At 24.1% G+C, this 9,679-nt stretch overlaps 1 long non-coding RNA gene across 1 annotated transcript; it reads right to left on the bottom strand.

Annotated features, from left to right (window-relative positions):
• Positions 1-6,172: 6,172 nt before the first annotated feature.
• Positions 6,173-7,777, bottom strand: LOC149987929 (uncharacterized). Its single transcript, XR_016506042.1, has 2 exons — positions 7,279-7,777; positions 6,173-6,884 (listed from the first exon to the last, which is right to left on the bottom strand). It is a non-coding gene; the product is annotated as an uncharacterized LOC149987929 (long non-coding RNA).
• Between the last annotated feature and the right edge of the window lie 1,902 nt (positions 7,778-9,679).

Raw genomic sequence — 9,679 nt, 5'->3', positions numbered from 1 at the left:
AATACTTCTAAAAATAAATTCAAATCTTAAAAGATTTATGAATTTTTTTTCATTAAAAATACAAATTAAAAGTGAGCACTTCTAGATAGAAGTGTGCCTATAAATCCAACTTGAATAAATCTATCAACGTATTAGAACAAATGCAATTTTAAATAGAGCTTGACTTGTTGCAAAAATCCTTGAAATTTTGATCTTATTCCATCAAACTTATCTGATATACTAATTCGTATCTCCATTGTACTTGTAGAAGCAAAACTTCTTAGATTTGGTTGTAAAGTTGATTTACTTCCTTCCTTCAATTGAACAATTTCTTGCCATAGATTTTGAACTTCTTCTATAGGTATAAGATTAATGTTTCTATGGTTGGCACTGGTAATGTATGAAATTTTTGCTTTAAGAGTGTTGAAATTTTTTTAAAGAGCTACAATAGTTGTAAAACTATTCTCACTTCCACTAAGTATAGCATCCATGATTTTTTTTTCCATTTCAAACAACTTAACAAATTTAGAAGTTAAATTAGAAGATGAAAATCTATAAATTTTAATATTGAATAAAAACTTCCACAAAGAGGAGTGATCGGCTCTCTTTTTTAAAACAATTGGTGTTAAAAAACTAAATAGTTTGTTTAAAGGTGAATAATCCGTAATCTTTAAAATACAATAATAGAAGTAGAATAATCTACTTACTTCTAAAAAAAGATAAAAATAAAAAATTAGTATTCTTGTCAAATTATCAAGAATATGAACATCAAAGAACTAAAATATCAATACACTCTTGTGACGTTTAAAAAGACTATAATTGGTTGTAAGTAGGTGTTTAAAACCAAAAAGATGCAATGGACAATATTATGAAATATAAGGTTAGATTGGTTGTCAAAGGCTATTCATAAGTTGTTGGTATTGATTTCAATGAAACATTTGCTCTTTTGGCCAAATTCAACACCATTAGAATCATTGTAATAATTGGAGCAATAATTGATTTAGATATAAAGATAACAAATAGATATAAAGACAGTTTTTTTAAATAGAAGGTTTGAAGAAGACATCTACATGGATCAACTTCAAAGATTTGTTGAAGAAGGCAAATGACATCTTATTTATAAGTTGAAAAAAAATTTGTATAGGCTCAAGCAATCACCAAGGATATAGTATTGTACATATTAACTACTTATTTTACAAGTTGTTCATATGTTGCACATGTTGGTCTTTTATTTTATTAGCTCATTATTTAGCGCACATATTAAAAACTTATCTTGTAAGTTAAACACATATTAAATAACTTATAAAATATTGATAAAAGATTTTTAATTAAATAATATATGTAGATTAAGGTTTTTTTCATTTTTGTAAAGATCTTTCTTATATTCTTATCTTAACTCAAGAATCTCTATATTTTTTGTATTTTATAATAGTTATTTTAATTTTAATCATATATCATTTTTTTTGAATGTCACAAAAATGTATTATTTTTAAATTTATAGTGTTTTTAAGTTTAAATTTAAAAAAAAATTCAAATAATACTTATATATTTTAAAATATGAAGCTTAATTACAAGTTTTTTAAAATTATCATGGTTTTTCAATTGCAAGGCACTTGAGATATAACAAGACCTTAAAATCAATACAAAAAGATTTTTGATGGCTTCAAATGTAAAAGGTAATTAATGACTTTGTATAATTATGTGATGTTTATTAAAGATTAATAACATCTTATCATCAACTTCATATTTTTTTCAACCACTCTGTATATCAAAACAACCATGATCTAAGATTTTCCATCAACTATCACTAAGATGATTGAACAATTTTTTTTGTTAATAGCAAATCTTGCTTATAAGAATATAATATATTCTTCTATTTAAAAATTATGATTTTATGTTATTATTTATAATTTGATACTTTTGATTTCAAAAAAAATTAATAATCAAATAGCCAAAGATTTTAAAAAAAATTATTAATGCTACATATGACCATTATAATATCAAGACTATATATTCTTGTAACAAGTTGGATTATTACAGATTTAGATAGTTTTTTATTTGTAAATGAATCAATCCAAGCGCACATGTATTGCACCTATCAAAGTCCATGAAGATCCATCTTATGTTCTACATGTTTTTTCTTAAATAATATAAGATAGTAAATATAGTGAGAAGAATATAGATGCCACTTCTTATAGAAGTGAACAATAATAAAGAATTTGAAGCAGAAGAGATTTTAAATTTAAAAAAATACCAAAATATGTTATAATATCATGTATATTGGCGTAGATATGATATTAGTGAATATATATATATATATATATATATACAAGCTATCTAAGAATCATATACATGCAATAGAAAAAATTAAAAAATTTTATTAATAACATCTATTATAATTAAGGAAAAGAAACAAAATAATATTTGCTATAAAGTACTATATTTTGATTTAAAAAATCAAGATAATCTTATCAATCAAAAGATTTAACTCATAACCTATTGTTTGGTGAGTTATTAGACAAAATATTGGCATTGTTACAATCTTCAAGATGATATTATAGAAATAAAGATCTTCAAGAATAATATGTTTTTCTTTAAATAAATAACAAGATGCAATTTATTTGGTATCACAACCTTAGAAGATATTTTTGATTTTTGGTAATATTATTAGAAGTAGAAATCATTCTTCATGGAATTTCAAATATTTTATTTGAAAAAGGTTATAAAATCAATAATAATAATAAAATAATAAGATGGTTTTCTTGTCTTAATATAAAATATTATCAATAGCTTAGATAATCTATCAACTATTAGAAGAGCCTCTTTAATCTTTGATCATCCATCTTTATTTTATTGCAATCTTTAATTTATCATTTATTTATTGTGTAAAATCTTCTTCTCATTTGAATATTTAATTTCTGCCCTTGTGCTACTTTTGGTCAAATATTATATGTTCTTCATAGTATTTTTTATAAATTATTTGATATATAAATTTATCAAAATATTTTTTGTGAATAGATTACATAGTATTAAAGCTACTTTTTTAGGACTATTAAAGTTTTTATGAAGAATATGTTTTAATAAGACTAATTTTATATCTATTATACTACACTATTATCAATTGTGATGCTAAAAACAAAATAGTTGGAATAAGAGAGTGCTCTTATAGCCATCAACATCAATGCCAAAATTATCACATTTTTTCTACTAAAGAAATACAAAGAGCAATATTGGTGCTATATAAAATTCAAAAAAAAGTATAAGGCCTTCAATAGACTACACAAAACTATGTTCATTAAAAAAAAATTATCATGAAAAATTCAGAGAATGCAATCATATACCTAACATGAAGGAAGTTGTTGTCTTATAGTTAAAAATCAATATTGACTTGTTTAAAAATATAGAAGTTTATTGCATTGTGAAGATTTTCAAAATGATACCAAATACAAATTGATTTTCTATGTACATGGCACTAGAATCTAAATTCATCACTTTTAAGATGTCTTTGGCTCTAGATTTGAGAACAAAGAAAATAAGTAAAATTTTGATTATTCAAATAAGACAAGATTATTACTCTTTAAGATCACCAACATTTAAGAATTAATTTCAAAAAGGCTTTCAAACTCAAGGCTTCTATGAACATTATCCTTCATATAGATTTTAACAATATGTACATCATCAATATAAACTTAGATCCTCTTAATAACATAGACCATCTATTTATTAGCTTCAAATTTTTTGCACTCATTAAAAAAGCTAAAATTATAAACTAAGATTCAAATCTTATAGATTAAAAAATAAAGATTCAAAGTAAGCAACTTTTATAAAGAAGTTGGTCATATTTAAAGAAAATGTGAGGTTGAAGCTCATTTTAATAGGCCAAAGACTAAAAAAATCATATCATGAAAATGAAAAAAAACAAAAACAAAAATAAAATAAAAATAAAAAAATAAATCAATTAAAGATTAAATACATTAAGTTAAAACTAAGCCAAAACATCCTATTTTGGAACCAAAACATAAACAACAATCATATGAGGAAGATGATATCTACCAAGTTGTAGATTCATGTATTAATTAGCTTAAGATAAATTCAATAGAATCTATTGACCAAGATATATCATGGTATATAAATTTGAATACTTTAAATTATATCATAGGTAATAAAATAATATTTTTAAATATAATAATAGAATCAAATTTTTAGGAAGATACGGCCATCTAATCATTAAAATAGGAAATATATTAATACAAATAAGTTTTAGTAAAATAAAAAAATATTAAAGATATTTTTTTATTTATTAATATTATAATTTTTTGATATTTGTGGATTATATAGTGGATGAAGATCTTATCTTGATTTTTTTTTCCAAAAGATATTATATCAAAAAACACAAAGATGACTCATTAGTAGTAGTACATGATAAAGAAAATGTATTATATAAATTGAATATTAAAATAGTCATAATTAGATGCATCATTGTTATGTGATAATACAATTATATGGTAAAAAATAAAAATATGGATGTTATTATAAAATATCCTAGTAAAAAAATATAATAAAAAAATAAGAATAAAAAATAGGAAGATAATAAAAAATTTAGTCTTAATATTGTATTTTTATAGAAGAGTTTCTATTTAATTTGTAGAATCATAAATAAATCAAATAAAAGTAAATAAGATAAATAATTGATATAGGCATGTTTAAGAAAAGATTAAAAATAGATTTTAGTAAAAATTACCTAAAATTATGAAGAATTGATATCCAAAGAGGAATAGTTGTGAACCAAGATCAAAATCAGACTCAAAACTATACACAACTACACACATATGATAACTTTGGGATTCTTTAGTTGATTGGAGAATAGGATTTGAGAAAAAATAAGAAAGTGGTTCTTTCAATATTAATTTTAAGTAATTAAATTGTATAATAATTTTTCAAAGGCTTTGTAAAATTAAGGTTATTTTTTATTGAGTTTGTATTTTGAAAAATTCAAAATATTAATATTTTAGACAATTATATAAAATTTATATATGATTTATACATGAAATTTTGTGATTAAGTATTTATTATTGTACATAATCTATATTTAAAATTTGAGCTTCATCTAATGGTTTGTTCAAAGTTTATTGAAGCTCAAATATATTGAAGTCTTGAAAATTGGGATTTAGAAGATCAATGAGGGTTTTTATAATATCCATCAAATTTCTAGTTGGATTGAAATAAAATTTTGTATACAAGTAATAACTTAATTTTCAATAATTATGCAAAATTTGAGACCTATTGAATGGTAAAATTAAGAGATTTTGGCTCTAAAATATCTGCATGAAGGTTGGAGAAGAAGGCCAGCTAATATTTAAGTAGATTTTAGGAATTATCTTCTATTTGGTATGTTTGATTTTCTTTAAAAAAATATATTTGCTTCCAACTTAATTATTAAGAAGTATGCAAATTTTGAGTTGAAATCAATGATTCAATCATTAATTATTGAGATTTAAATCTACTATAAGTTATGTTCAAAGTTTGATTAAGATTTAATTAGTTTTTAGGATTTGATTAGAGTTGGTTTAGAAATCAATTAGTACTTGGTTAGGATTTCATTAGGGTTCAATATAAGATTTAGTTAAAATTTATTAAGATTTTTTAAAGATTTGATCTAGGATTTGATTAAGATTCATGACGATTTCATTAAAGTTGATTTAGGATTTAGGATTTGATTAGGATTTATCTAAGGTTTATTTAGGATTTATTTTAAATTTATATTTTTAGTATTTTTTTTGGAATTCTTTATTATTTCTTTAAAAAAAATATTTCAAATATTTTTTTAAGCTTATTATTATTTCTTTAAAATTTTGTTTTTTTATTTTTAAAAAATTTCTTAATTATCTTTTTTGAGATTAATTTATAAATTAATTATATTTCTTTTATAAATTCTTTTATATCCTTTTTGATTTGTTAAAGTTTGATAAGGATTTTTAAGGATTATTTAGAATTTATTTAAGACTTTATTAGACTTAATAAGATTTTATTGTTACATTTTTTATTACCTTGTATAACTAGATGTCTATGGCTTTTTTAAGCTAGAATATATGTAATACAACACCATATAAGCCTATACATGTACTATAAAACTTCTTCTATATATTATAGATTTAAACAATAAATCTCAAATTTGACATAATATATCAAGTCATTTCAATAAAAAAAAAAGGTATGCATTGTATGAACTCAAACAATGTACTATTTGGCATGCTTATTGTGAGCCTCAAATTCACCACTCAGTAAATTGATGCCACACAACAGGTTGAGGGGGTGGAATCGAAGGACTTCCAATTCTGAAATTGATGAGTTAATTTAAATGTAGATGTTTGTAGTTCAATTCAAATTAATGCCTTCCAAGCAATGGTTGCTGATATTAAATTAAAATATTAAATTAAAATTATTATGAAAACATAATAAAAATATAATTAACTAAGTTTTTACTATTAATTGACAATAAGTAAAAATTAAAAATTAGATTTAAAATTTAAAGTTAAAACTTAAAATTAAAAGTTAAAGTGAGAATATTAAAGGTTAAAAGTTAAATTGAGAATATTGAAGGTTAAAAGTTAAAACTTAAAATTTATTAGCCAAAAGGTGAAATGTGGGGATTACAATTCACTGTGAAGATAATAGTAAAAATAAAATAAGAGAGATGAAAGCAAAGGTACCTTGACAACACGCAAGGATTGAAGGCAGCAATCCCCTTCTACTCCAAAATTTTCCAAAATTTGTAATCAGCTTTGATTTGAATGATTCTTAGCTTATTGCAAGGCTAACTTGAAGATGTTCCTAATCTAATAAATCTCGTTGCAATCTAATGATCCAATCGTGAGGATTCTTCCCTTGAAGTTGAGTGATCTAAACTGCCATGGCAACCAACCCTCTTCACTTAGAAATTCACTAAAAATTCAGCTTGTCTTAAAATCCAACAAAATTTGTGCCCTTCAAAGCTTAACTTATAAAGCTTGATGATTCCAAAATTTCAAATGAAGCCAATCATCAAGCACTGAGAAATGCCTTTCCGAACTCGATTGATCCAAACTGCAAAGGCAGTCAACTCCCTCACACTCAAAAATTCACCAAAAATTCTTTCTTATTTCAAATCAAACGTGTCCTATCTTTTTGGAAAGCTATCAACAAAAGCTATGACAATTCAGAATTTCACATCAAAAAAAAAGAAACTGAATGACTGATTGAGGAAAATCTGAGGCCCTTGAAACCCTTAGGATATTTGGAGAGGCCGAGGGAGCTATCTACCTCAATGAAGCATCTTTTAAAACATAATGACCATCCTTCACAATTCAAAATCCATACACACACAATCCAAGGTTCACAATGAGATTTTAAGTCTAAACAAAATTAAGATTATGATTTTGGCCAAATTTTGGCATGGCTTCGCCCTTCACATAAAAGAGGAGAGAGAGAGGGTTTGGAAAACCAAGCCTCTCTTATACAATTGAGTGGAGGCTCATAGAAGGGTGGCTACATCTCCACCCTTGATTTTTAAGATCCCTAATCTAGATCTACGGCCTTCATTCATCTAAGAGTCAATCTCGTCACTAAGGCTGATGGCTCTTGTAAGTGGTCAAAAGAGCATTTTTTGGTAAATCTAACTTCACCATTGTGTTCAAAATACCTTTTTAAGCTAAGATCGACTACTCACATGCCTCAATCCATGCTCAATTATAATTTTCATGGAAGTTTTTACTTACAAGGATCTTGGCAATTTTTTTAAAAAATTCTTCAAGATGAGAATTTCATTGCTTCATTTGTATTTTGAAGGAGAGGATGCTGATCTTTTTTTCTTCACTCCACAGGGTAAATCCAGTGCCACCATTGCATTAAAAAGACTCCCATTAATTAGAAGAACCACCATGTCGCTTGAATTTGTTGAATTTGGGAAAAAAACCAAAATTATCATTACTAACTTTACTAAATCTTTTAGAGAATTATAATTCCAACTCCTAAATCATGTGAATGATTATAGGTGCATTTATAGGCTTTTAATTAACCCTCATAGTAATGACTAACAACCTCTAAATTATTAAATTAACTAAGTTACTATTCTAATTTTCTAACTCTTATCATTTTAGTCTTAATTAACCTAATTCAAGGAATTAGGTTATAATTTATACCATCAAGGGTTGTAATCCTAAAAATTCTATAAAACTAAATTCTACTTATATAAATCCTAATCTAACATGCTCAATTATCATAAAATAGGAAAATAACAAAAATTTAAATTTTTGAGTATAATTGAGAGCTCACATTCGTCCTTAAAAATAGTTTCAATTCTTTATAAAAACCTGTTTTTAGATCAAACAAAATTAGAAGAAAATTTCTAAAAAGTCCATGCAAAGATCTACAAATATTTTAAAGCTATTCTATTTTAATGTTTGTAGATCATTTAGAATCAAATCTTTAAGAGAAACTTGATATTTTGTGATATTTATAGACGGCTTTTTTTCAAAAAATTTGGATCAATTTTATGAGCTACAAGAGTAAAATATTGAAAAAATTTAAGATATTTAAAGCTAGGGTAGAAAATACCACCAAAAAAAAGATCTAATCTATTTATTGTGTTAATGGCAAAAAATATATATGAAGTTATTTATAATTTTTTGCAAATATTCTAACATCATGTGAATCATCAAATTGACTTACTAGTTATTTCATAATAAAAAGATGTATTTAGAGTACTTAGAACCATAATATATGGTGAATAATATAGAAATCTTTAGACAAATAGAAAATTAGAGTGTTGGTTGTAGAATTAGAGTCTTAGTAAGTTTTAGAGGAAATTATCTTAGTTGGTTTAGTATTTTGTTTTACTTATTATTGAGTATTGAGAGATATTTAATAAGGTCAATATTTATATTGGCCTTCTATATATACATATTATTTATAAGAAAAACTATAAATGTTAGTTAGTAGTTAGAAGAAGCATGAAAAAGAACCTCATGTCTTTTTAGTTAGTTATATAGAAAGTAGGATTTATAGTAAATTTAAATTAATTTTATTACTATAAAAATCATCAAGAAAATAAATTATAGCCTTCAACTGATATTAGTATTATAGAACCATTATACAAAAATTTAAAATTTTTTTAGAATTTATTTAGATTTTATTTTAGAATTTTTAGAATAATTTTGAAGACTTTGGTAAAAATGGGTTTTACCACTTCAGGAGCCATTATGAAGAAATGGAGCAAGATTTGAAGGCCATACAAGGTTCTTAAAATAATTGGGTGTTTTTAAATACCATGGTGAAGTCAAAAATATAAAATTATGGATTTTATTAATAGAAAATAGGAAGACTAACAGTTAGTGTAGTCTTTGTAAGAAAGGAGGTGCACAAGTCCTATATGGGTTGTAGCACCTTGAAGGTAGTTAAGAAGATAAGACTAAGGCCTTGTGGACTCTCTTAGGAATCCATATATAGTACTTGTGAGCCTTAGTGAGGCTCAAATTCTTGATCTCTTAAGCAAGTTATCCTTGAGGTAAAATTATTTATTTAATTTTTTATTTACTTATTTATTATTTTTAAACTTTTATAACTTAATTATAGTAATTTGGATTTATATATTTTTTATAGTATTGAAAAGATAAAAAAAAATTATTTATAAAAATTTATTTTTTATTTTTTATTAGATAAAAAC

This window comes from Physcomitrium patens, chromosome 13 (assembly GCF_059467195.1).
Source record: "Physcomitrium patens ecotype Gransden chromosome 13, ASM5946719v1, whole genome shotgun sequence".
NCBI classification, from domain to species: Eukaryota; Viridiplantae; Streptophyta; class Bryopsida; order Funariales; family Funariaceae; genus Physcomitrium; species Physcomitrium patens.
The sequence above is the reverse complement of the archived record's forward strand: the minus strand, read 5'-3'. Positions and strand labels throughout refer to the sequence as shown.